The sequence below is a fragment of the Numenius arquata genome, chromosome 11, assembly GCF_964106895.1.
Source record: "Numenius arquata chromosome 11, bNumArq3.hap1.1, whole genome shotgun sequence".
Classification (NCBI taxonomy): domain Eukaryota; kingdom Metazoa; phylum Chordata; class Aves; order Charadriiformes; family Scolopacidae; genus Numenius; species Numenius arquata.
The window spans coordinates 28,471,706-28,499,348 of NC_133586.1; positions in this window are offsets into that span (position 1 = coordinate 28,471,706).

The following is a 27,643-nucleotide window of genomic DNA, read 5'->3' on the forward strand; positions in this document are numbered from 1 at the left end:
TGAGACACTACCTACCTACTGGGACTTTGAGCAATAATATACTAACAATTACCATCTTTTAATGTCATATACAGAAAGTATCTTATATGAGGTTGATGCTTGGAAGTCAGTTGCTTGCCCAGGTAAAAAATGAAGTAAACTTAAAAGAAAACAAACAAACAAACAAAAAAACCCCAAACAGCCTATGAGTGATGAATGACGTTTTCAGTGAGTAGCAGAAATGCAACCACAGTGTAGGTCTTACTCTACGGAACTAGCATTGCATACACAAATAACTGCTTTTGTTTCCAGGGGATTATGGCTACACTTCTCGAGGGCATTATTACCTGTCATAAAATCATTTAGTTTGGAAAATACCCTTAAGACCATCGAGTCCAACCATTAACATAACACTACCAAGTTCACCACTAAACCATGTCCCTAAATGCCCCATCTACATGTCTTTTAAGTGTATTTTATAATTACAGAGTAAAGCTATGTTTTCACTAAGGAAATAAAAGATTTCTGGATGGAATCTGCTGTGTTTAATCAGTCAGGTATCCAATGAGTTTATACATTACAGTTTAAACATTCATTATGTCTTGTGCAGGAAAGAAATGTGAATGTGAAGATTCTTTTGCTTGGTTTGAGAACGAGGCTTTGGAAAGCACATAAAACTAGCCGAGCAAATACCATTACTATCTATGGAACAGAAAAAACAGTAATTTCCAGGACACTTTGGTACATCAGGATATACAGAGTCACACAGGATTATGGCTTTCTTCTTTCTGAATTCATAAAGACTTGACATTTCACTGCAAAGAAAGGACTGTTCATAGTTGGATTTTAAAGAAAATAGCCTTGAGCTTGTCCTAATCCTGCCAGGGAGATTCAGTACAATAAACATCATATTCACATCACTTGATAGTACAGCAGCTAAGACAACTGGTTCAGAAGGTGGCATCAGTGGAATATACAGTCGCCAGTGGACTTATGGGTCAGGTCCTCAACTACTATAAATAAATAGGATTCAGTGCTTTCCTTGCAAATATGATTCTTCTTCTCCTGGTTAAGACACTGTATGTTTGTGAGAGGTACATATATCTTTGTCCCGGTTTGAAGTGAAACCGAACCAATTTTCTGTTCTGTAACTTTACATCCTAGCTAGGCCTCCTCTAACTCTCTGAAATTAACAGCATATTGTGGAGAAAACTGCTCGTTCTCAGAGTGATAAGACCAATGTTTGTGCTCCATGCCAAGGGATGGTATGCAGGGAGGCCCTTGCTTATACTTATTGCTATAACAACCAAGGTCAGCCAATTTCGTTATTTGCCCCCTTAGAGGGTCGGAAACGGAAAAAACGTAGAGGGGTCACATCAGTGGGGAGGAGTGGACAGGACAGGTGACCCAAACCTGACCAACTGGGGTATTCCATCCCATCTGCCCCATGCTCAGTATAAAGGCTGAGGGATCAAAGGGTCAGCCCCCTTCCTGCGATGGCCGACGTCCAGAGAGGACTCTGTCTGTTCATCTGCCTTTGATCCCGATCCGTGTGTTCCTGACTCCAGAGCTGGAATCCAGTTCCCATTCGTCACTGAGTCCAGTCTGGGACTTCCCCAGTGCCTGCCGGTGATGTGACTGTCATCCTGGGAGCTTGATACGGTTTTGTATATATTGTATCTATTTCATTATTTTTCTTCATTATTTTAATTTAATATTAATTTTTCATTAAAGTAGTTTAGTTCATTCTAAACTTCTGAATCTCCTTATCTCTTTCTCCTCCTCTCTCCTCTTTTGGGGGGGGGAAGGGAGGGGAGAAGGGCCATCTGCCGGTCCGGTTTTGGTAAATTCAGCCAAAACCACGACAATCTTACATGAAATGTTGGATTGAATCTGTATCTTTGAGATGCCTTGTTTTCCTTAATGCCCATAGTTAACCGATATAGTAAATATATAAAGTGTAAGTCTCCTATTATTTAAAGTCTAAATTAACAACCGCTTTTTGCAGTCTGTTACTTCTCATCTTTTCGTGAAGGTAGATTCATTATCTGCAGGCCAGCTTTTATCTATCAGTAAAAGAATTCTTGAAATTGCTATCATTAAATTAAAGACATGCGCATCATCACCACTTACCTTAATATTACTGATTTCTCCGCTGATTGTCTAGGTGACCAGTTTTGTGGCTCATTAGAAAGACCAAGTGTTAATTGGAACAACTTGTCTTAAATACAGTCATCAAAGAAAAGGTGCAATAGAAAAGGTTGGACTGGCAACATTAAAAGAAAGTTACAGAAATCTTTAACACAGATTGAAATTGTCAGTGGTCAAAATCATTTAGTCAAAGATCAAATATAACTAAGTTTCCAATTTGGAATTTACTTATACTACAAAAAAAAAGGAGCAGAAGAGCACATGTAGACAATTTTAAGCTATCCAAGTGGGATACCATTACAAGATTTGCAGCACAAGCTTCCTCACTGACTGTATTCAAGCCCCCCTTGACATCCACCACGGCCTTGCCTTCATGGCAATGAACACGGTGATACCTTGACCACGTCTCTTTCTAGGATTCCGAGATAAACAAAATTAATTCAAAGCATGACGTTCTGATGGCTTGCCTTCCAAAGCAGAATAGCTATGAAGACACATTGCATATCACTAGTGGAGCTGCAGCAAAATGCCTCTATACCCACAGCCACTGCTTCATCTTACTCTCAAGTAACCAGCTTCCTGGACTACCCTTGCAGCTAGCAGTGCAAAATCTGACAGCTTTTAACCTTCAGAAAAAATAAAATCCAGTTAAACTCTTTTTTTTTGGGTTGATAACGCATATCACAGTGTGCACTCATAAAAGCAGTGCTATTTCATTTAAATATCATGTCTCATTTATGGTAGCAGCAATATAAACTTTACTGAATGTTTTATTGTTACATACCATTCCTTGCAATAAAGGCACTTCAGTCACTCTTTACTCTGCTGGAAGGATCACTTTCTTGTAAGATCAACCTGGCAATGAGCATACCTCAGTATGACATTTTCCTTAATATAAGAAAGTTCTTTTTATGTTCCACTACGTGCTTTCTTAGCTGGGGAACTGCTCAGAAGCCAGGGCAATGCAATACACTGTAGTGCAAAAAGGAGTGGGAAAAAAAGCCCAAAATATAAAAAAGTGTTTCACTGCAGATGTTAAATTCCTTTATCATCCAAAGAAGTACAGCATAAACACTAACAGCTCCCTGTCATCACACCTCAGCTCTCCCTTCCATGAATACAATAAGAAAGCAACTCATTTCCTAAGACTTTTCTACACTTGCCTTTGCTGGTGAGAACAGCAGTACAAAGGAATATAGTAACGGGACAAGGATGGATTCACTGCATTACCACTACCCCTACGCACCTCCAAGACTTTCAGGTTTGCTGACCACAAGTGCACACTTCTTGCAAACAACTCACCGTGCTTGCCTCCACTAAACCTTTCGAGTTTTCTTTGGCAAACCTGAGTCCTGGCAATCAGATACTCAGAGAGGATCAACTCAGGCACCAAAATTAGCATTCAGACTTTCAAAAAAATTTCATCACCATGCTAAAATTCAGAGCCTTTACTTGGTGCATGTTGCTGCAAGCTGAAAACCCAGACTCCAGTATCATTGGTTGCCCACTATCAAATCTGTCCTTAGAAATTAGTTCTTATCAGAAGTCAGACCACAAGTAGAAAGTTCAAGTGGGGTATATGGGATCTGGATATCTGGTTTCCATTTTTAGGAGTAAAACCCATTAAAATATTCTACCCTTATTTTCTTTTCCTGTTTGGTGAGTTTGTGGTATGCCAGGAATGCTGGCTGTTGATTTAATACCATTCATTACTGTATATAGACTATATTTCTTTCCCCTACCACATTACTAATAAAACTCATTGGCAAGCTTATATGAGAGCAGAGCAGAACCTTTCCATAGCAAATGGTGCCAGAAACGTTGTTTTTCTGCTACAAATGATCAATCTTTGTGGCAGTCACTTTGTTGGTCCGCTTAGAATTACAGTTCAGAGACTGCTCATTTCAGGAACTGAAAGAATTTTGTTAAGTAATATAAAGCTCAGCATCTGCCCTGACTGTTATCCAAGGATAGTCTCCTGTTTTGTCTGCTGGAGTAGCCAAAACCCTATCACCTTTTCTGGAAGATCAGAAATGTGCATCTTTAATAAAACTCACTATACATGCAAAGCTGGATTTGACAGACTATCATAAATCGCATAAACTCTCTATTACATTTATATAGAGTCCTTTACCCAAGCAGAAAATTATTTGATTGTTCCTTTTCTACTGTAAACAACCAAAACACCAGCACCACTTAAATCAACAGGGTCTACTCAGCAACAGCTGTTCAAACATTTGTTAAATCACTTCACAGCAAATAACAACATGGTGCAGCCTGCCTGTTCCTCATTTCCACTTAACCATAGCAATATTTAACACGCACTAAAAAGCATATGCTGAATGCACAAGTATTCACAAAAAAAAATATTTCATCTTAATCAAAAACATCCTGCAAGTCTCAGAAGATACTGGAAAGTTTCATAGGTAAGCAGTATCTAAAAGGCTGCAAGAGATGAATAGGTTCATTCATCCTGAAACCTAATTCCTAAGAATGTGCAGACAGGAGTCCAAACAATTTGCCTTTACACTTTGGTGCCCAAAGGCTGAGCCTGATTCTGTATGTATCCATTTATTTTGTATATATTGTAGCAGAACTCACTACCATTAAAAATATCAGGATCCTGTTGTGATAGGCACTCAGCAAACAGTGAGAAGAATGCCCAGCTCTAACATGTTAATGTGAGAAAACAGAGACATGAAGTGACCTGCTGAAAGAAAATCATCTACGAAGTCAGGTAGCAAAATTCAAATTTTCTGACTTGTCTGTTAATGCCTGAGCCCTTGGATCCTTACGGCTTCCCAAATGTGTCCTATCTCCTAGAATTTCTTAGTACTGCTCTCTTGAAGTTTAGACAAGCAAATTTGAAAATTTTGTCTTAATTATTGAGTTCTGAGTAAGGAAATCTTTCTTTCCCTGCATCTCTCCCTTTACTACAGGGGGCTTAGCAAGAACTTCATTAACTAAACAAGAAAAGAGATCATCATCTTAACTTGCTGATGCCTATTTCTATGTTCCTGTTCCAGGACTCCAGACCCATACTATACATCTTGGAATTTGCCATGAGTGATGCAATCAGCAGCCAACCCCACTAAAAGCTGAGACCGCAAACACACATTGTTCCTTCTAGACACAGGTTTAAGACAAGCTGCTGCTTGGCAAAATGTCAGGAACTGTGTTACAATTTTACACACAGGTGGAAAGTTGAAGAATCCACACAGCCTGCTTTCTTGCAAAGCTGTGTTCAGTGGTATTGATAAAGGCTTAATGCAGCCTGCTACCCATCTAAGGGAAAAGTACAGATGCCTTCACCAACCAGCAAGGGACTACAGCTCTTTTCTCAGGAGTGTTTTGACTACCCACTCGGTGTCTTTGGAGAGTCCATCCCTACTTGTTTCCCACTTTGGAAAAGTCTATCTTCTCCTTCTATCTTCTCTCCCTGACTATCAAATGACAGAGATTTCCAAATCTTTCTACCTTTCGGTTTTCCTCCCTGAGAAATGCACAATGCACCATATTCATAAATTTTAACACTGCAATAAATACCCTATACAAGGCTGCATTTACTACTTACATCAAATATATTTGTTTTCATCAGTGGCACTCTTTCAGCTACTATGGCTTACAATCTTCATAAATCAAGCAGCACCATCACTTTGGCAGTAATAAAATAATAAGCACCACCTCTAAAACAAGAAATCAATTCCCATAATTCACCTAAGCTCCTTCCTCTCCAAAAATCTTTACCTGGCATAGAACTGGCAGTCAGTTGTTTCATTTTAATATAATGCATAGCGACACAAAACATGTCATGTTAATATCGTTGCAAACATGATAACGTGTGCCTTCTGTTCTATGCATTCTCACATGACATTAAAAAGATAGAAACCAAAAGTATCAATAAAATGTAAGTATTGCTAATATTATCTTTTTTATAAAGCATTTGCAAAAAAGCACACATCTTTCAAGACAATTTATTTTCCAATATAGTGTTCTGAATCATAGGAGCCATCTTACTTTTTTTGGACATTTCACTGAACACAGGGAGATCCCTCTTTTAAGTGAGATTGCTCCATAGAGCAAGGGCTGGAGAAATAAGCCCCTTGAGGTAACATAAAAATGCATGAAAATAAATATATAAGAATTTTAAAAAAAGCAATACCCTTAATTGTTTTAAACACTGACTTGGACAATACAAATATCACATATTTATTAATAAAGGTTATTATTCTACAAGATCAGACCATAATAAAGGAGATTCTACAGCGTATCCTCCTTCAAAAAAACCCACACAGAACACACAGCTGGAAAACTAGGCCTCGCTGGGCTGTAAGATTACCCAGGAATTGCTTGCAAAAATATGCATAGACCTAACTTTAGTTGGAAAGGCTGAACCTCTGCTCCAAGCAGTTTGAACAAATAGCTTCATTATGAACTTCTAGGTCTTATGCTACTTAGCCACCAGGCAAGCACCTGATTGGAGGAATTCATTGGAGGAATATTCTCTTTGGTCAGAATAAATCTATGAATGAAGATTCAGGATTAAGTTTTGACCTTTGCTGCTAAATCTCAGGGAAATGTTAAATGATGTATAACAACCAGCCCTGCAATTAGTGAGACGCTGTAAAAAATTCTACCCATTCTAATGGGTTTAGGTTAGCTCTCTGTTTCAGTGTTAAATTCAGATATTAACAGTCTAAGGAAAAAAAAAAAGTTTAAGATCTTCAAGTAACAGATTGTGTTGAATCCTAATGCACTATTAACGCACCAGTCCAAAACCAAAAATTACATGTGAAAGAAGAGTTTTAAGCAGCTGAATCATGATTTTGAATCCCAGTGAAGGAAAAATAGTTTAAGTGCCACTGGACAAATGGATGGTAGCAAATCATATTCGTATGAAACTTACTTTCCCAACATTTAATAGCTCTTTGCTGACTGGTAACTCTTGATCTCAGCATCTCCAAGAAAAGTAGATGACAAAAAAAGCGAAGCATCCAGAACAGACGTGACTCAGGGATGACGAGGAAGCCCAGGAATCCAGCCTAGCTGTTATGTAAACTTGAGTTCAGTTTGACTTCCGCAGCTTTAAATAGAATCTATAAACTCTAAAATCAAAAAGAGCTCAAGATCCCATGTTTTATATCAGGATTTACTCATTGTATGCTTTCTCTCTGGCTGCTTCACCACACCCATCTTGATTGCCCACATGCTGCTGTCGTGGAACCTCAGAGATTTTTTTTACACCTTTCTCATAAAAAGCCACTTCTGTAAAATCTCCAAGGTTGAATCATGTTTAAAAATAAATGGCAAAAGTATAAAGGAAAGCATCAACCCTACTAAACCAGGCGTCATTTTCACAGATTATCTGTACTGTGCTTGCAGACAAGATATTGGAAAGTTCTTAGCAAAGCTTGCTGGCACTTTCAGGAGAAAAGCAGTTGTACCTGTTCTGCATCCTACAACCATATTTAGTGAGCCAAATGTCACAGGACTTCCTTCTTTTTTTTTCTTTTTTTTTTTTCACTTAGTCTAATTAGATATACCTATGCTGGCTTTCCCCATCTTAATGTCCTATTCTTGAGCTGAAGAATACAGTAGGTTGTCATTACTCTCTCAACTTGTACAAAAAGTTACTGCTTTTGTGGAAGTTTTCTGATGAAAGCACAGTATTCCTAAAGCATAGGCTCCTGAAAATAGATAGTGCAACTTTTGTATATGAGATCAGAAATCATATGTAAGACACCACAAAGAGGGGGCTAATAGCCCCTGAAACGCACTCATTCCCTGAGAGTCAGATATGACAAGGAAGCAGAATTACTGGGTTAATTAAAGTCTTTCAGGAAGTAGATCTGCTAAACTAGGAGCTCCGTCCAAAATAAAACCGAATCCCTCAGAGAAGTAGAGGTTCTGAAGAGGTTAGTGAAAAGCCAGTGTGTCAGCAGAGGGAAGATTTCTCAAGCAGGGTTGTGGAAATAACTTGCTGAAAGTCTGAATGAGTTGGGTTTGTTCTGTGCTCTAAAACAAGAACTATTCATGTAATAGTAAGAAAGTGTTATAGACTGTGTGGAAAGAGGGCTATGCCAATCAAATAATTGCTCCTTTGTTTTGCTGAGCTAGTGCTTTGCAAACAGTCACTCTCCAACACTTGTAAGTCTAGTCTAACAGTTACAAAGAATAAAAGAGGAACACACTGTTTTTTCAGGTTTGGTGTTTTTTTTTTTCTATATAGTAGTTCTACCAAGGAATGATAGAGTCCCTTCTCTTGAGGAGTCCTCTGAGAATATCTGCTTATATGAATGGAGTCTGGTATCAAAGAAAAGACTAATCTTTTAATTGGAATGTTTTTTAAACTATCAGTGAATGTATGAATTTTTTCTGTTCAGAACTCTGAGTATCTTTAATCTTAAAGCATGTTTCAAATTTTGTCCACAAAAATGTAGACTATTTCAATACATTATGCACTGGTTTATTTTTCATTTAAAGACCAAGAATCAGATTTTAAAGGTATTCTGTTTTCACCAATTGCTATGGTTTTTAAATGCTCAATGTAGCTAAAATCCCAATTCAGCAAAATAGTTACAGCCTTAGTTCAGAAAATGAAGAATGCCATCATAGCACAGGACTAGCTTGATTTAGGCATATAAAAAAGCAGGATTTATTTTATTATAAAAAAGCAGGATTATATAAAAAATAGTCTTTTTCTTGAAAGAACTGGGCTTATACCCAATGTTTCTATATGGATGCTAATTAACCCATTGTTGAGTTTTAATAATTTTGTAATTTCAGTGTTTTTATAACTACAAATATTTAAGGAAATAGGGGAGATGATGACGGCAGCAGGAGGGCAGATTGCTTTTTAGATTTAAATGTGTAGGTGAGGAGACATAAACAAGCCAAACAAGGATTTAGACGCATAGGTTCAACCTGTTGCTGCATTTTTTCTCTTTTATTTTCTGTGTATGCTACTTTCCCTAATAGAAAGTCACAGCATTTTTCAAGTATCAAAATTAGTTTTAAAAGTCTGTTTCTAGGACTGGATGAACACATTGCAGAGACTTACAACACAATTGCTACAAATAGCACTGGAGGGAAAAAATGTAACTGTGTGGAATGGGTATTTTCAAGCATTTAGGCTGTTATCTCTCACTGGAATTCACTGTGACTAAATTCTTTTGAACCATCTTGAAATTATAAGCTATAGAATATCGTATTTATCTGTTAAAATAAAAAAAGAGTAGACATGGCTCCTTTTAAGACCACAGTGCCATCTGTGACCACTTACAGTTTGTTATAGAGCTATTTATTCAGTTTACAGTGTGTATTTTGAGTGTATACATAACATAAGAACTAGATTTAATGAGTGATACAAGTTTGTTTCTGAGGACTAAGGGAATGTGATACTTGAAGTTCTCTATGAACTGTCTGAAAAGTTTTTCTGAAGGGATTACGAAAGCTGGGGGGTGGGGGAGCTAAACAGAGAAATGTGTAAATGCAGTTTGGGTGTCAGCAAAGACCAAGTCTGTATCACCTTTTATATTTCAAGATCTCTATCTATTTAGCAACTTTATTTCTCAACCTCTAGTTTGCATGTCTTTGACAACCTTCATTCAAACCATATGCAAATACTAAATGTGTTACTGTTACGGGTAACATGAGATGATTTCTTACGTGTTTAATCAGATTAATCTGTTAATTCCAGAAGACTGTAGTTTTGAATTATATCGATATTTGCATTACCAGGAACTGGGAGTCAGTTAAACATGTGATTGGTCCAGCTTTATGGAGGGCTATTAAAGGGTTTTTAGTATTTTGCATATTGAATGTAAACTCCTTTAGGATCTCTAAGGAGACTGCTGACTTTGTACTCTTTCCTTGGCCACTTACGGCCACTGTTAGAGGTAGGATACTGAGGTAGAAGGACCACCAGTTTGAGTCGGTATAGCTTATAATACCATATAAGACCATATAAGGTATTTGCACGCTGTAGTAGCAGGTCTCTGCTTCACACCAAATGTCCTCCACTCTCCAAAGGAAGACTGGAGTCATACCAGTATTGTTACAAGTATTGTTAAGCAGCTAAATTAGCTGAAAATATATGGTGAATCACTGTTGCCTCTCCAAGCATAGCACTTTTATGGTGCCTTACAAGTATCTTCTACTTATTTGTTTGATAAACTCACAAAAGCATGAAGTAGTTCTAGCCAAGATAATCCCATAAAAAGTACTCTGAGATCAACTGGAGAGTGCGTACAAGGAGCTGCACAGCTGTAACAAGGCTCAGGGTAATGCTGGTTGCAGCATATCCACAATCTGAGAATACGGGCTACACCCCTGAATGCGCCACTGCATTTCCATAAACATTCATTGTGTTCTTTCAATTAACAATATATTTTAAAGTTGAAAACCATGAACATGTATGCCTGGAACATTCAATTTGGGAAACTGGGAAAGTGTGTTCATCTCTCATGGCTCCTTTTTGTCTCTGTTTTTCTTTAATAAGGCCTCAGTGTTTCAAGGCCACTGAAGAATTCAAAGAATGCCATTAACCAAGATACCACCCTGCTAATTAAAACTAAATACTTGTTCTGAAAGAATTCCATAGCAAATCTCAAGTCTTACATACAGAAACTCCTATTAAAGCCACAATATAAAAGCTTTCTGTTTTCGAAGTGATGTCTCGGCCTTTCTTTTGTCTTTGCATTCTTTGTCCAATAATTACTCCATCACAATCATGAGACTGGAGGCTCCTGTATTATTATTCTTTCATAACTTATGAACTCCAGTTTTTAAGTTTTGGTCTCAAGAGTTTCTTTTCTGCTTGCTGAGTTGGCTTTTAGAGTGTGGCTATACCTGTCTTTATCACAGGGGAGAGAAGAGAAAGGAAGAAAGGATTAAAGGGCACAAGGGGTGAAATAAATTGCTGGAACTTACATTTACTTGGGGCAAGGAAAGATGTGTTAATGGCTGAAAAAGAGCAAAAAAACATCAAGAGTAGCCCCCAAAAACTTCACATTCTCGAAATTTACATATTTTCTATAATTTTCTATTTTTCTGGAAAGACAGATAAAAACTGTAGCTCAGATTTGTTTTCTGTGAGGTGTCATACATAAAGACTCTGAACTGGAAGTCTGCTTATAGCCCCAGAACAAGCAGAAAGTCTAAAAAGCCTTTTGGCTACCAACAGTGAAAATGTTGTTGCATTTGCCCTGAGAAACAAATGTGGGCCCACCATCTACATGTAAATATTTCAGGAATCCTGTCTCCTCACTTCGAAAATCTAAGCCATGCCTCACTGTTAACTTCAGGAGGAAAAACCTATTATATGTGTCATAAAACACCATTTCCTTGAATACAAGAGAACCAAACAGCTCAGAAGTTGAGCACAACTTGCTCAGAAGCAGTTGCTTTTCTTACAGTCTAACTCTTCCATCGCAGACAGATGTAGCTGTATAGCAGTGAAATTCAAGGCAATCTCTCAAGATCAAGCAAATTTCTTGCACTGAGTTTTGCCATGCACCTCTGTGCTTTTGGACAGCGGTGGCTTATTATCTCCATAATAGTTCTTCAAAATATTATTTAATGACTCTTGCTTTTACACCTAAAAGGAAGGGAGCTCATCATCCTGAACAGCTGTAACTCCATTTGTAACTGAAAAACCTACTCACAGCAGCTGTGAACAGGCATAGCCTGCTCTGCCTGTATTCAGCATTACGGCAGCTACGTTACATCCCTGGTCTCCGAACACAAGGAAATATAAGTAAAACATTTTCATGTCATTTCCAACATGAGCGCACATTCCACTTTCCCTCATATCCCCACCCAAATGACATTAAATCACTATTATAGTAGTGGATCTCTATTTACGTGAAACAAATGTATCCTACGGTATTTTTTGATAAATGTATCCCTGCTTTTTGGCACAATACACAAATTTATGCCTATCTGAATATAAGGGGTGACTGCAGAGAAACATATTTGATAAATACAGCTGTATTTGAATTCTTCAGTTCTATGGATTGCCACAGAAGTCCCAGTTCTCAAAGTTTCTCCAAGCTCATTTAGCTTTCAGACTTCAGAAAAGGAAAAGAGTGTGTTAAATAACTAAGCCTGGAGCTCAGAAACAGCTTCTCATTTCAAAAACATTTGAAACGTTCTCATTTAAGTTTCTGAAATGAAATATAGCAGACTTCCAGGTCTGCAGCATCTTGTCCTAATTTGCAATGCAAAGTTTTACAAAAGCTTAATGGAATTTAAAGGCTTTTTTTTTTTAAATCCAGAGAATCGTCCTTCCAGAATCCCAGAGACTGGACCTGGCAAAAAATAAGGAGGCTGAAGTACTTCATTCATGTTAGCATACCTCAGGGCAGTTTAAGACACGGAGGAACACACTGGTAATTAATTGTTGCTGATTATCAGAGTAGAAAACGGTTTGCAGCACTGCCTTTATACAGACCCTGACATGATCCTTCCTATATAACAAATTGCTTTACATTATGGTAACATGGCATTTCAAAATACGTCAGTTTGGTTTCTTACCTCAAAATGAGAAATGTCGAGTGTATTGTACTAAATTTTATGCCTTTCTAGTAGTATATTAAGATCTAATCACACAGCTGAGATAATGACTCTTATTTGCATGCTAGCAATCAATGTTGAAGCAGGTAAACCATGCAAGAGAGGGAAATATGGCTTAAGATTCTTTTTCCCATATTATGAAATATAGGACCTCTCTTCCAATCTTACCCTTTCCACAGTGCTGTAGGTGATATTGCTGTAAAATATGAAGGATTGTGGGGGATTTTGTTTGGGTTTTTTTTCAGAGCAGCAAGCATTCCTTACTAATATCTACAGTGTTTCAAAACCCTTAGATGCAGTCAGATTACCAACACAAGGTTTTCAAAATGTCTGGCTTGTGCAAACTGAGAGAGCATTGAGATTCCTACGTAGCAAGGGTTCAATTATTTCTGCTTTCTCAGCTTTGAAGGTGTCTCTGCAGCCTGTGAAGCTGGTTGATACCGTCACAAGATTTCCAATCTAAATTCAGACCAGGAGGTCTAAAAAGCAGAGATGAGCAGTCGCTGCACTTTTGTTTGAGAAGAATTTAACACCAGTAGCTGCACCTGAAAAGCGCTACTCAACTCTATTAGAGTAAAGCTCAGGTTTTGCTCACACTTGCTCTATAAAGGTGAAAACAGTGAATAATTCAAATGTTTGGTTAATTTTGTAGGAACGGCGTAACGTTAAAACAATACACGTCTGTAGCCTAACATGGATGGTGTGGGTGCAGTACCTACAGCTTGGCAGCGATGGAAATTCGCCTCTGGGAGCAGGGGAGGGTTCAGCTCCCAGCTGAGGGGTTTGTGAGGGGAGGGAGGACATGGCCTGCAGGAAGCTTCCCCCCACCTGTGAGGAAATAACTGCAACGAAGGTGCAGCTTAGGGATATTCAGAACAATCTGCCCAGTGTTGTGCCACTCTTCACCCAGCCAGCAGCACAAATACCTTTTTCTTTTCCCCTCTCCAACTTGGTCTTTTCCCCCTCCAGCCAGGAACCGCCACGTCAAATAACCACGCTATTGTTTGAGGCAAAAGGTGCGTGTTCGCGGGTGGAGGTTCCAGGGGCGTTTCGGGGCCCATGGCGAAAGGCAGGCATGGCTCTGTACCTCAGTATCGGCTCGGAGAGTTAACGATGGCTCCGTCTCTGCTCCAAAACCGGCGCCGGGGGGAATGGGGGTGCGGGGCGGCCGCTCGCCCCGCTGACAGGAACCGGGACTGGCGGGGGCGCGCGGCGGCGGTTGGCGGGAAGGGGCGCTGAGGGGAGGGGGACGCTGAGGGCGGTGGCGGCTGCGGTGAGGAGGCGGCTGGGCCCGGCCTACTCTCTTCAAAATAGTGCCCACAGACTGACAGAGTGCTTCAGGTGAGATCTTATCTCTCCGCCCTCATTTCCATCCAGCCAAGTTAGGAGTCTGCCTTCCAACTGTAGTCCCCAAAGCCTTGATGGTGTCCCGTTGTGGGACAGAAACTGCTGTTTCTGTGATGATGGTGATGGTGCCCTGTCAAGATGGAGGCAGTGAGACTGGTTTAGCATGACTTTTTTTTTTTCTCCTGACAAATTCAGGTTAGCTGTTCTTTCATTTTAAAGTTTCTTGGCATTTGAAATATACGTACTTGCTAGTGTGGTCAAAGGATTTTTCTTGGAATTCAGTTTAGCTGACTGACTTACGAAAGAGTTCTTCTTTCCCTGTGTCTTAAAAAAAAAAAAGTAAAAAAAGTGTGTACTTTCCAGCCTTTGCAATGCTTCAGCCATGCTCTGTCATAACCTAGAATTAATTTTGTCAGGTTTTATTAATTTAATGATTCATCTTAGTACAACCTAAGTTGCCCTTTCTTCAGTTTAGCCACAGTTTCTCATACATGATCTTTGTATTTTCTGAGAAAAAAATGCTAAGCTTTTGATAACAAACCATAATATAACCAAAGACCAGATTAGTAGGCTTTGAACAAGAGAACTTGTTCCAAGAAGGTAATTTTTTCTGGGTGTGGGGAAGAATTTCTCACAGCTGCAAGCTGAGGTAAACCATAGCAACTCCCATAGCCTCCAGCTCTTGGTCTTTCCAGTGCCATTCTCACGCTCTCCATTTAATAATGTCCACTAGTTTTGTTACACCAGTGTTCTTTATCACAACCTCATCATTTTGGCTTCATGCAGACAAAAGTAACTAACTCGGCAGCTGTAATTCAGCTTGCTGGAAGAGGGCTGTGGTCGAAATACTGACTGGAGAACAAACTGATTAAAAATCAGTACAAGGATCCTAATGGAAAAGTGAGGTTTGCAAGGGACGAATCCGTGAAGGACATGAAGTGTGATCTAGGCCAAAAGGGAGGAACTGGACTTTCTTCATCACATAATGTCAGATGCAGAAAAATACTTCGTAAGCAGACTTAAGACGTAAAATGGTATGAACTGTTCACAGTATCGAAAGGAAGGAAATCTGAGTTGCTGGAACTGAGCTGGTGCTCTGGAGACTTTGAAAGTGGAGGCTGGGTAGGCTGAACCAACTCCTAGACCAGAGCTGGGTGGGGAAAAGCTGAAATTTTACTTCTAAACACATATAGGGATTATATGCAAAAACATGATTTGTGAGAACACTTCATTATTTACTGCCTATCTCCAACTCAGCTTTAGAGATCCTGTTGAGAGCAACATAATATGTAATATTTTGCTCCTGTACAATGCATACTAACTAGGAAGCAGTTTTAATTTAGAGCCAGCTACAGTTTTGCTATTTATAACAGTTAACGGACAACGACTAAGCATACAGTATGTATGAATTGAGAGATAAAAATAATAATAATGAAGAATCATTAACAAATGATTGCTTTTCATTACATCACACACAGCACAAATGAATATATACTTAAATAGGTTTTAGTGATTTAACTATGTATGTCGGTTCCTAAGTGAGCAGCACTTGAAGTGATATCTAAAAATATAAGAAATACGATTTGTGTGTTTGTAAAAGCAACTCAGCTTAGATCTTCCACAACTTTGCACATCTTTTGATTTCGTAGTGATTTAAGTGCATAGGAGACTGGCAGGACTGATGAAAATAGTTATAGCTACCTGCACAAGAAATACAGATTAGAGCTAGAAAAAACATCTGCACTCTTGGAATCCCAGTGTCTATGCATATCCAAAACCAGTTATGATTGACTGAAATTTTGGGGGCCTGATTTTCCTCAAAAATAACAAGTGTTTCTTTTCCCAGCTATATCAGTAACACAATTTATGATCTTCTTACAAAATTGCTATTTTAATTAACTGCATGTGCTTGATGTGGTCCCCCTTCCGCCCTGTGTCATGGTTTACAAGGTCTCTCCTATCCACATCACCCTGCATGTTTTGCTTGCCATCCCAGTCCACCACATCATCACCTAATTTCTGGCCATCATCTTGCTCCCCTATAATTCCTAGTTTATTTAATTTTCTGATTTTTTTTTTTTTTTTAAACTATGGAGCATAACATATCTATTCTCTACTGAAGGCTTGATGACAATCTATTGCAAGCTGACAGGTGTTGATACCTAAGGCAGATCTTATGTAGTTTATAAATGGTTAAACTGTAGAGAATCTTCTTTTAGAGAAGAAATGTAGCTATTTTAGCAACCATCCCAAGTGGTTTCAAGAACTCGGTAAGATAAGAAAGGATGTATGTGGCCCTGAGAACATGGTGACCTAAGACAGGGATGCAATAAATACGGACATTATCTGACAAACAGGTGGTAGCAGAGAGATCATTAGTTTTAATGAGCAATTAAGCAGTTAGAATGTTTTGCCAACATGAAAAGTGAGCCAAAGGACAGGTGAAGAAGATGAAGATTGAGGAAGAAATGACCCTCACTCAAAATGAGGACCACCAGAAGGCACAACTACGCATGCCCAAAAGCTTATTATAATATGTAAATGAATTCTTAGAAATGTAATGAATCTGCTAATGTTTTCTTGGAATTGTATTGAATATGTATACCTGTTGTGTATAAATTTAATTTGACAACAGTATTCAGCGTGCACAATAGGAGGAGCTATCCCCTGTGCACCCAGAGCCACAATAAAGAATGCCTGCTTTCTAAACTTTAAATTGAGTCTTAGAAAATTTTATCTGCCGGTTTGCGGTAAGAGTGTCTTGAATAAGAACCTATCGTTGAAATATTACTATTTCTGATACCTTCTTGACCTTGTTCTACTGCTCTCCGTAAATGATCCAAACTCATTACTGAGGCAAAACCATTTTTTTGAGCTCTCATGAGTTGTTCCCATGTATAGCAGAAAGAATAAAAGCTTATTTTGTAGTAATCTGTCTAAAAGAAGATTATAAGTGGCATCTCTTTGTAATAACTCCCTGGATGTGTTTCCCTCAGAGTCATATGTAGAAAAGACAGAAAGGAGAGACTCTGTGGTGCCTTGGTTCTAGCTTACAGTTCCAGTTTTGTGATGCAGAATTGTCTTCTGAGTATCTGGTTGTCCTCAACGTGGAAGTGTAGCAATCTACTTTTAAACCTTCAGAATGGGAAGTGAGGAATCTCCTTTGTTCAGGAGACAATTGTGGTTTTTTTATGGACTGATAATATCAGTAGTAAAATTATAAACACAGAATATAACCTGTCTTTGAGGGCTGGACAATTGGGAAAAATGAGTTAAAATAAAAGCAGCAAGACACTTGGGTTTAAAGCATAACAGTGTGAAGGACCAGGAGGAAGTCACCACTAGTACTTTTTCTTGTTATGCCTGATCTGCAGCAGCCTCAACATCTGTTGTTTGGGTTTAAACAGTTTAAAGTCAGACTGTACTTTTCTTGAAATACTTATTTATCTTTTAAATGAATGTTTTTCTTCAGCATTCCCACACAGAACTCAAACATTTGCAGAGACAGACAGACCTGTTTCTGCCTTACCTAAATTGAATAACATATTAGAAAAAAAACAAGTACTTTCAGTTTAGCCGTTGTCAACGTATGTCATTTCTGTGTTGCAGTTAAATTCACATTGATGTTAGCTTTAGGTTTGTCTCTCTATGCCTTGCTGTAACTGGTGGCGGAGAAAAGGGAGTTCCAAAGACTGGCCAGGCTAAAACAAATTGGAGGGGAGTCATCAATACTTTGGAAACTTGGACTATATTGGGCCAGTTTTGATTTGCCTTGAAGAAGTCAGTGCTACAGATACACAGTAAATCTACAAAAACATGCATGCTGAAAAAAAGCAGAAAAATCAATCCTACAAACAACCGCAATAAAAAAAAGCACTTGTCTTCTCACTTAAGACTTAATTTTACGCTACAGAACTGACATCATGACCTCATTTTAAGTAAAGCCACTGCCTTAGACAATGAGCATCGCAAACTTATTTGTAAATACAATTCATGACCCATTTCTTCTCTTTAGCTGTGGTTTTGGGTAAATGTCCCTTCTGGGACTATTGGAAAAAAGTTTTCAGAGCTAAAGGGGGTGTGTCCTTCATATTGCTACATCTTGGATGTCAACCATACCAGGTAAAACCCAACCAACCAACCAACAACAACAAAAAGAAAACACCAAAAAAACCCACCCTGAACCCAACCAAAAACCCTTAAGTTTTACCACAGAGTAAAACTGTCTCTTGCTTTATAGTAAACTAGTGTACCTTGTTGTATGGGCACCACATATCTTAGATACATACTGATGCAAATCACTCCTTTTTTTATAGCAGTGAAGACAGGCTTGAGATGCTTCATGCAATGAATTATTATTTTGATTAAGGCCTAGATTACCTTGGCCTGTCTGATAACTTCTACGAAAGGGCTCATTTTCACAATTAATATGGGCTTTTAATCAGAAGTTTTCCACAGCCCCCCAAAAAACTTCTGATACAAGCTTTATGAGGCTTACTAGCTGCATCCTCCTGCGTGCAGGGTAAGGCCCTAAGCCACTTTGTTCTGCGCAGGAAGCAAATCCACTCGGCAGAAAGGATACAACTTCATAGTTCTCTGTTGTCATCCCGTCCCCTAGTGACAGTTAGTCATTTTCTTACAGCTTGCTGTGTAGCAAAATTGACACCTGACCACCAGCAATCTTAAAATTCATAGCAGAAAGACGGCTTTCTCTCTAGTGAAGACAAATTCAGACTCTTCAGAGCCTGTGAGGCTTTCACAAACTGGCTTTCCAGGAATGGTAACATTAATTTGACTCAGTTTCCTCTGTACCAGATGAGCCATATCAAGAAAAACTGTCTGACAGTAAATATTTAATTTAAATTCATTGTCAAACTCACTAGCTGTGACTGAAAAAGGTAACTGGAAGCATTATCTATAAAGTTTAAAAATGCAGTTTGAGAGTGCTATGTGCAGTATAAATTATGCTCCGCATTCAATAAATGCCTTGAACAACTTTTCAGAAGAGTATGAGAAACACAGAACCTACTAGAACCACTACCTCTTTATGTAGTTTGGGAGACCCCAGAGAGAGTCTCGCCTATATGAGAGTAGTATGCCTAAAGAGCCTTACCCTCTCCTCACTACTGGAAAGTGGCACAGAGAAGTCACCGACGGTAGCAAGACCCCGGAGAAAGGCATATGGAGCAAACGTTGTTCCGCATTGACACACAGGCAGCAGGCCCTGCAAGCGCCATGCAGCTCTCCTGATACAGTTCCCGTGTAGAAGATTTGGGCAAGCTCAGATTTCTGTTTTATGCGGCTCCGATCTATGCCTAGTCACAGTCTGTTTGTATATGTGAACTTTAGCTTTGACTGGAACTTCACCTTGCGTTGCCTCTAGGTGGTTTAGACAAATTAACTTTCTCCTGTGCTGGCTGGTTTCTCTAAAACCAATGGTATCTCACTGGAGCTCTGTGTGCTATAACATTACAGTGCCCTAAGGCAGGATTAGGCTATTTGTTTACATATAAACATGCGGCACACTCCACCTGAACAAGTGTTTGGTTTTGCATACCTAGCAGATAACAAGGCTGTAAATTTTATTGCTAAATATTATAAACATAGATCTATGATTTTTTTTCCCCAAGATTTGTGTTTTGGGCCTGATTCAGATCTCGCTTTTAGCAATTTTAGGTGGATATAGCAGGAACTTGTGATTTATACATGCGTGAAAATAGAGTAAAACTCTTTGGTTTGCTTTTCAATAGCACTGACATTACTTGTGGGGTTTTTTTAACATAAGCAATTTAAAAAAAAATTAGTTAATTTTTTAGCAAAATGCAAACATAAATGATTAAAATAATATATTTATTTCCATAATTTTCCATTCAATGCCTTATCGTATATCCATACTTTATAACGAACATGACATTTTTGGATAGTGTTACAAGAATGACTGTTTTTCTCTATTCTGTACATTGCTGTGTTGTGTCTTTTTCCTGAAAATGTCTCTATCTAAATGGCTAACACGGATATTTTTTGCCATTGTTTTTCCTTCTATATATTCAGAATTCATCACCACAAAGAGCTGCTATTGCTGCACGGATCTTTCTCCACATTGTCTCAAACTGCACAGGATTTTATGAGGTAATTTCAGTACTGTCACATCACACTTGAAACAAAATATCTACAATATGTGCTTATGTTTTCTTATTCATAGCATTAACATTTTGTACCATTTACATAATTTCTTAAGTTTCTGTAAAATGAAGTAAACCATAGACTAGAAGCTCTTTTTTTGGAAGGATACTCAAAAGTTGAGGGAAAAATTTTCCCTATTTATTCATAGAAAAAAACATGTCTGTTTTAACAGAAGATTTGTTGATTTAGCTGATCAAAAAATACCAGTGAAAACTTGAATTTGAATGTCTTTGTGGGCTTCCTAGAGGAAAAAAAAAAAAAAAAAGTATATGCAGACAAATGGGAAATGGGAGTTTATGAGACATATTTGCATTTGATTTTGACCGTAAATTGTACATTACTGCACTGCTGAGTTTTCTCTTTCCTGAGTGGCTTTCAAGTTTTGTTTGCAGTTCAGCTGCAAAAGCTAACAGCACTACTGCAGTTGCAGTGGTATGTAAGGGTTTGCTCTTCTGTTTGTATCTCTGGACACTACGAAACCCCTTTTCATACATGTTTCCTTTTCATTACCAGTACATACGGGGATGCGATATCACGTGTTTATTTGCATACCCATATGAGTAGAAGGTCAGAGGCTTTAGGACCTACGGTAATTTCAAATTCAAACATGTCTTCTGAAGAATCCATTTCAAGAAAGAAAGCAAAAAGTAGAACTGAACACAACAAATATTAACTTCATAATGGTTTTAGGTTGTTCAGTCAATATTAAACTGATAAAAATAATATAAATAGAAGTAAATCATTTCAGAACACAACTTTACAGATTTATAAAGAGATTTTCATGATGAAAATAATGCATAACTAAAAGAGTGTTTAGTTTTTCATGCTTCACTGTAATTTTCTACATTCTAAGATCATTAATATGCATGATCATATCTTTTTGTACTTGGATTCTTAGGTTTCATGTGCTGTTTATGTTTGTAGTGGCATAAAAGGTTATTTTATTTGAATGTTCAGTGTCTTCACTTGTTCCTACTTAAGTGATCTATTACGGAAGTGCTACAAATTGCATGGTAACAGAATTAATGCAGTCACAATCTACATGCCATAGACACTGGGAAATTGCAAATGCAGTTATGTTTGTATCACTAACTCAGCCAGTGGAAAGACTCTATAAATGTGCATCATCAACATGTGAGGAATGTCCTAACAGGGTTCAGCTATTCCATAGTTCTTCTGCTTTTATCTTACAATTATTTTGTGAAACATGCTGAATTTAGGACTATCTCTCTTGCAAAGTGTGCCTGTTATACCATGGCTGGTGTAGGGTGCACCTGCTTACCAGCATTAATCAGAATTAACTGCAGAATGATCAGTGATGTTTAAATTCTGGTCCATTATAAAAGTGCTTTCTAACTAAATAATGACAGATGAAGAAGGGTAAAACAAAGGCAGCTCCTGCTGAGTCGGAAAATCTGCACAATGAGGTTAAAATATATATACGTATTTTGTAATTAAAAGTCTAACGTTTTAATTCTTTAAAGAGCCATGACAATTCAGTTTAAGTAGGTCTGTTCACTGGAAATGCATGTTAACTCCTTTCTGCAGAAAAGGTAAGGAGGGATTATTGTTTCTGTAGGGGGCTGCACCAAGGAGATAATTACATGCTGCAAGATATAATCACACAGATACAATAAGGAGTCTAGGGCCAAGCAGGATGATGATGTTTCTACTAGTACCTTTGATTGCAGTATAGGGAACTGCATTGTGTTAGGATTTTTAACCAAGCACATAATAACCCAGGTATGCTGTATCCTTCTTGTCTTCTCTGTAACTGTCAGCTGTCATGGTAACAACATTGCCATACAGACTAAAGGGGAAGGGATTTTGAAGACTCTTAAATGGGAGAAATAAACAGGCAGGCCTTGGGGGATATCTTTTTGGGATAATTGGGTCCCACAATCAGAATGGGCAATTTTGAATGGCAGTTTTCAAATCAACAAAATGCAAATAAGTGCATAATTTGCAGGAAACAGATATTTTACAGGGAAGCCTAATGAACATAATTTTATAAAGCATTTTCCTTTCTTTGGAAGCAAAATGTACACTACACACAGAGGAAACTATCAGACTGCATTTCATAAATACAAAATTTTTCTCTGTCACATATTAGAAGTGTTCAACTGTAAGTATAAAGCAGACAAAGCACTACATTTGCAAAGCCAATGCAAGTAATTACGTAAGTGCTGCAAGAGATTAATTGTTTAGTTTTACCAGGAAAATGGACTTTTATGGATTCCTTTACCTTAATTGAGCTGTGCTGCCAGGTTCAGGCCATCTCCCACTTCAGTTCCCTTCAATACAAGCCAGGCAGGTTCTTCTAGAGAAAGAAAAACAAATAATTTTGTAAGATATTAATGACAAGCTTCTGTATCTGGGCAAAAGACCAGACTGTGGGGCTCTATTAAATGGACTTTGTTTTTTCACAGTATGGGGAAAACGGTTGCAGTCTTCCCCTCAGTTACTGGCATTTGTTTACTCATTGGTTCAAATTGATTCCATAAGCTTTTAAACTTGGGCAAGACAGGTAGCATGCATAAAGCATCTCTTCTGTTGTGGTCAGGATGGCCAAGTTGGGGTTTTCTGTTTCTAATGAAAGATTTCATAGGAATAGTTGTTCTGCCTCGCGACTAGCTACCTTCATGAACCAGGAAAGGTCACTGAGTTATCAACATAGAGCTGTGTTTGGGCATTATGTGAGCAGAAAAGTAATGTTTTCATGATACCTCCTGCTTCCTCTCTCTTGACAAGAAAGTACACGCTGACAAGAGATTTCAAAAGCAAATAGTGGGGTTTTTAGTGTTTCAAAATGAAATAGACTTTAAAAACTGGAACTTCTGGCCAATTTTTCAGTAGGTCATTCTCTACAATATCAGACAAATTACTCCAATGTCTTAAGTCTGGGCAAATTTGGAAAAAGTAGTCCAAAAACCCTGTGGGGAAAAACTGGTTTTCAGGCACATTTTCTTTTTAGGGAGTGATTAAAGAACGAGGATTTTTTTTTTTTCTTTTCAACTGGGGAAGTAAACGATCCATGTTATTGACTGAAGAGGGTGATTTCAATTAGGTGTGGTAGTTACAACAATGAATCTCCATGTGGAGACAAATCTGAGTGCCATTTGAACTGGAATCCGTAGAATTATTGCAGTAGGAGCAAACATACTCCATCTAGATTTAGTCTACCACAAATATCAATTTGTTAAACACTACAGATTCCCAGGCTCTTGAACTTTACAGAAACTCTGGGCAACAGAAACAGATGTTGATGTGTTTCACTGATTGGAGTACAAGCAGATACATTCACTTTAGTTCACAAGTCTGCCTTAAATTTGTAATTCAGCCTCAGCTATGCTGGGAGATAATAACTGGAAATTGGCAAAAGCCTGCTTCCAGGAGTGACTTCTGTCCTTTGTCACCAACTCTGATGCAGTTTCATAAGCAACCTTTAAAACTGGGCTATTCCATTATTTGTATTTAATTTTCATTTTTAAGTAGTACATGGCTCATTTTCTCTGTCTATCAATGTAATTATCCCATTCTCTTAAAAATAACTGCCAAGTCCAAAGTGACAATGACTTCCTTTCAGCCCAAGTGTGCATCTACATTACATGGTCAAAGTTTGCAAAACACCCAGAGGACAGAGTGAATCTGGAGTATAAACTGTTCTGGTATCAGGTATGAACGCTGATTCAGCGTATTCCCTTGTTCATCAGCTTTGGGAAAAAGTAGTGAGCAAGGTAGACCATGTTCAAAGTTATATAGCATAGCCCATCTGCCTTCCCCCAATACACACCTATTTTTAAAACTTTTGAGAATTTAAAACAGTTTAAAATTTTCATAGTTCTTGGAATATGTGATGAAAATTACCATACAGCAGTTTAATTAAATGCAGAATTTTCCTGGATTTACGTGAGACTATGGATGAAATTTTGTGACTTGGTGGCAATGTCCGTTTAAGGAGTTCCTGAGTTACTTCCCAGCAGCTGCCTATTCCATCTTACCCTTGCTCCACAAATTACTGCTCCTGCCATCAAATCCTCCAGCTTGATACAGGAATGTGCAAAGCAGTCAATGAATACAGGGTAAAATACACACCGCTGTTGTTTTCTGGTTTAGTTTGGTCAGGTTTTTTCCTTACCATGAAACCAGAGTTCAACAAGCACAACTTGCAGACAGTATACTGGGGCTTAAAACTTAATTTTCATAGAACTTCAGGAGTACTTGAAGCTTAGCACTTGCATAACTGCTTTACCTGATATGATTGTACACGTAACTGTCCACTGAAATCTAATATCAAACCTTTTAATAATATTTAGGTGAAAAATGTACTTTCCAAATATAATCTGCAAACCCAAACTAGTTAGAAGCTGAATAATCTCAATAAATATATTGTAAAAATATAGTAATACAATGGACAACTTTACTGTTGTATCACGTAGATAAAAATAATGACACCCCAGCCACCCAAGGAACTCTAAAAGTCATGCAGAAACCCCTGTAACATTAATGTTCACAAATTACAGGAGGTAGGTATATACTTCCTCTGTCACTTGTGGCTGAAACAAAAACTGCGAAGATTCTCAAGTTACGGGCTTTTTGTTTTCTCATTGGTGCTCTGAATTCACACTCCAGAGTTTAGATTAGCCCTTTCTCTTTGTTGATGTTATTCCTCCTCAAAGCAGTTATTTGGGATAACAGGCCATTCCAGTCATCACCTGTCCCGCATGGCAACAAGGAAATAACAGCAATATTAAAGGATTAATCTGACCACAACTGATGGCTTCTGTTCACTCCTGTTCCAGAATTTTCATGTTTCTATCACAGCATTTCTAACTTTGCTTTTGTTTAAGTAGACCTGGCCTATGCTATCCACAGCCTGCTTGACTGCTTCATTTTCATATTATCAGTTACCATCAACAGGTTTTTCCACAGCTGTGAGCTTATTTTTCCCCTTCTGCACAGAGTTAGGAATGTTAAATACACTTCGATGGAGGAAAAAAAAAAAGTCCTGATAGATAGTAGTCTGAGAACTTTCAGCATTTAAGGGTTACCTGACTAGCTTGCAAGGGGATGTAAGGCTACGCCTCTTTGCATATTTATTTGCATAAATACTAACATCCAAAATTGCATGAATTTACAGTGTTTGCTTTAAGTAAGATTCTATATGAAAACCAGAAATAACATACTGCAAGCAAACCTGCAGGTGACTTAGATTGTCCTATCCTTGCTTGTGGAGAGAAGATTACAGGTTGTCAGCTCTTTGGTTGCATCAATTTTACATCAAAGTGGTTTAAAACCACTGAAGGATACACAGGGTATGCCAGGAAAACAATCACTGCTCTGCGTCCTTGCCTATCACATACCTATTTAAGGTGCACGGAAATAGGATTAGATTAGATAAAGCCAGATTTGAAGAATATCTTGCTCCATAACTAGCCAGAGTTAGCTTATATTTGCCAGTTTCAAGCAGAACAGGACATGATTTTGTGATCCTGGAAACATGTTCAGGTTTTGTAAGCTTTGAATTTTGCCTTATGACAAATCAGAATTGAACATCACCTGTTTACTAATGAGGTTGTATGTGAGATGACATGTAGGTTAAAATAGTCTCAGGCTGGTCTTTTAGAGCTGTAACTCCGTACCGTCTACCAAGTACTACGAATGGAGATGGCTTTCAGTGCAAAGTGAGATACTTTTTCAGAGAAAATTAAATCAGTGTGCTGCTCCTATCAAAGAACCGGGGATTTTAGACACAAGACTAACCCTGTAGCAACCGGGTATCTTTTCTTTAGGTGACAAGAAAAATATTAGATTAATTTTGCTCTAAAGTTTTCCTATTATAGAGAGGCAGAGAGATTAAATATTTGATGAAAAATAGTAAGGATCATGTAGCATCCCAGGAATTCATAGTTTTCAGTATTTGCATTTGCATGCAGGACACGTGTTTGTTCACTATCTTTTACAAGTGTGATTCAGACCACATAAAGAGACATATTTCTCATTTAGCATGCATGTTTATAGTGTCAACCTGATAGAATTGCATAGGAATTAACCCAATAAAGTTAAATGAAAAATAATGCTCATTTTATCGGTCATTAAAGTAGACCTACCAATTTAACTCAAAGTAAGATAAGGCAGGCTTATGAGTTGTAATTTTAACTAATCTTGTAGAATTTTGTAGTTATATGATTTTCTATTAAATTATATCATATCATCTGAACAACAACAAAATAAAAGATCCTAAAAAGTTCACCTTTGTGGAACTGTTACCTACTGCACTACAGGAGGGAAATCATCATGCAAGTTAAGCAGCTAAAGAAGTCTGAGCATCCCAAAGACTTCCCCAGTCAGTCCAAGGAACTCTTGTTTCCAAGTGCCAAAGTGAAAGAGCAGGTCCAGGAGAGTTCCTCAGACCTGAGCTAAATAGGGCTATTCACAGCTGTGGCAGGTCTGGGGTAGGGAAGGATCTCAGCGTACCCTCATTTGCAGCTGAAGTCATGCTGTCCCCTACAGAAGCCCATAAAGCAACAGACAGGGAGACTCAGTCAATACCAAACCCTGCTTCCTTTCTTCTTCCATGCAAAAATAGTGCTAAACTTTTTTCTTTTTCTTTTAAATAAATAAGAATTAGAAATCTCCCCACTTGTGATACAGTGAAATGCAGATATGTCTTATGGGCACAATAGACTAAGTCGAATTAGGTGATGGCATTATCAGCATCAAATATCCGGGTTTCCAGCTGACAAAGAAAAAAAAAGATATCCCTCCACCTTCTGTGAACTTCTTGCATTCTTAGCGTTCTTTCCATAAATCATTTAATAGCTGCCCTATTCATAGGAAAATGTATTGCTGAAGCTAAAAGGTGGAGGTTTTTTCCCCTCCGCTCTCATTGGAGGAAAACATAATAAATTTAGCCTGATTTGCATGCAAGTTTGCATACACAAAGTTCTTGTCATGAACTAGCAAACAACAGGCTGCTCGTGTCAGAACACATTGTCCAAACAACAGCATAAAAAATTGCTACTGAGCTGTAAGGCACGTCAGTGTTACCTCACTGCTCTCTGCTACTGATCTTTTGCCACAACAAACCTGCACCTCTACAAAGGCAACGAAAAGAAATAAACTCAGCATCTTTCTATCCCTCACGGTGCTTCAGTCCAAATAACCTCTATTGCTTTGTGGGACCATCCTGACAAGAGGGAAACTCTGAGGCCTAGATGAACCTGTACGCAGAATGTATAGAAAGCTTTCCCTGTAGACAAAAATGTTACCCTTTCAAGGTGCTGCCTGGAAGCACAACATCAGTTCGTTTATTGGGCAATCTCTAATTACCTGCTGTGTGCTGTTGCCATGAAAGTTTTGGCATTACAGTGTTGAGGAGGTTGCTTCTGCATTGCAGGAGAGAAAG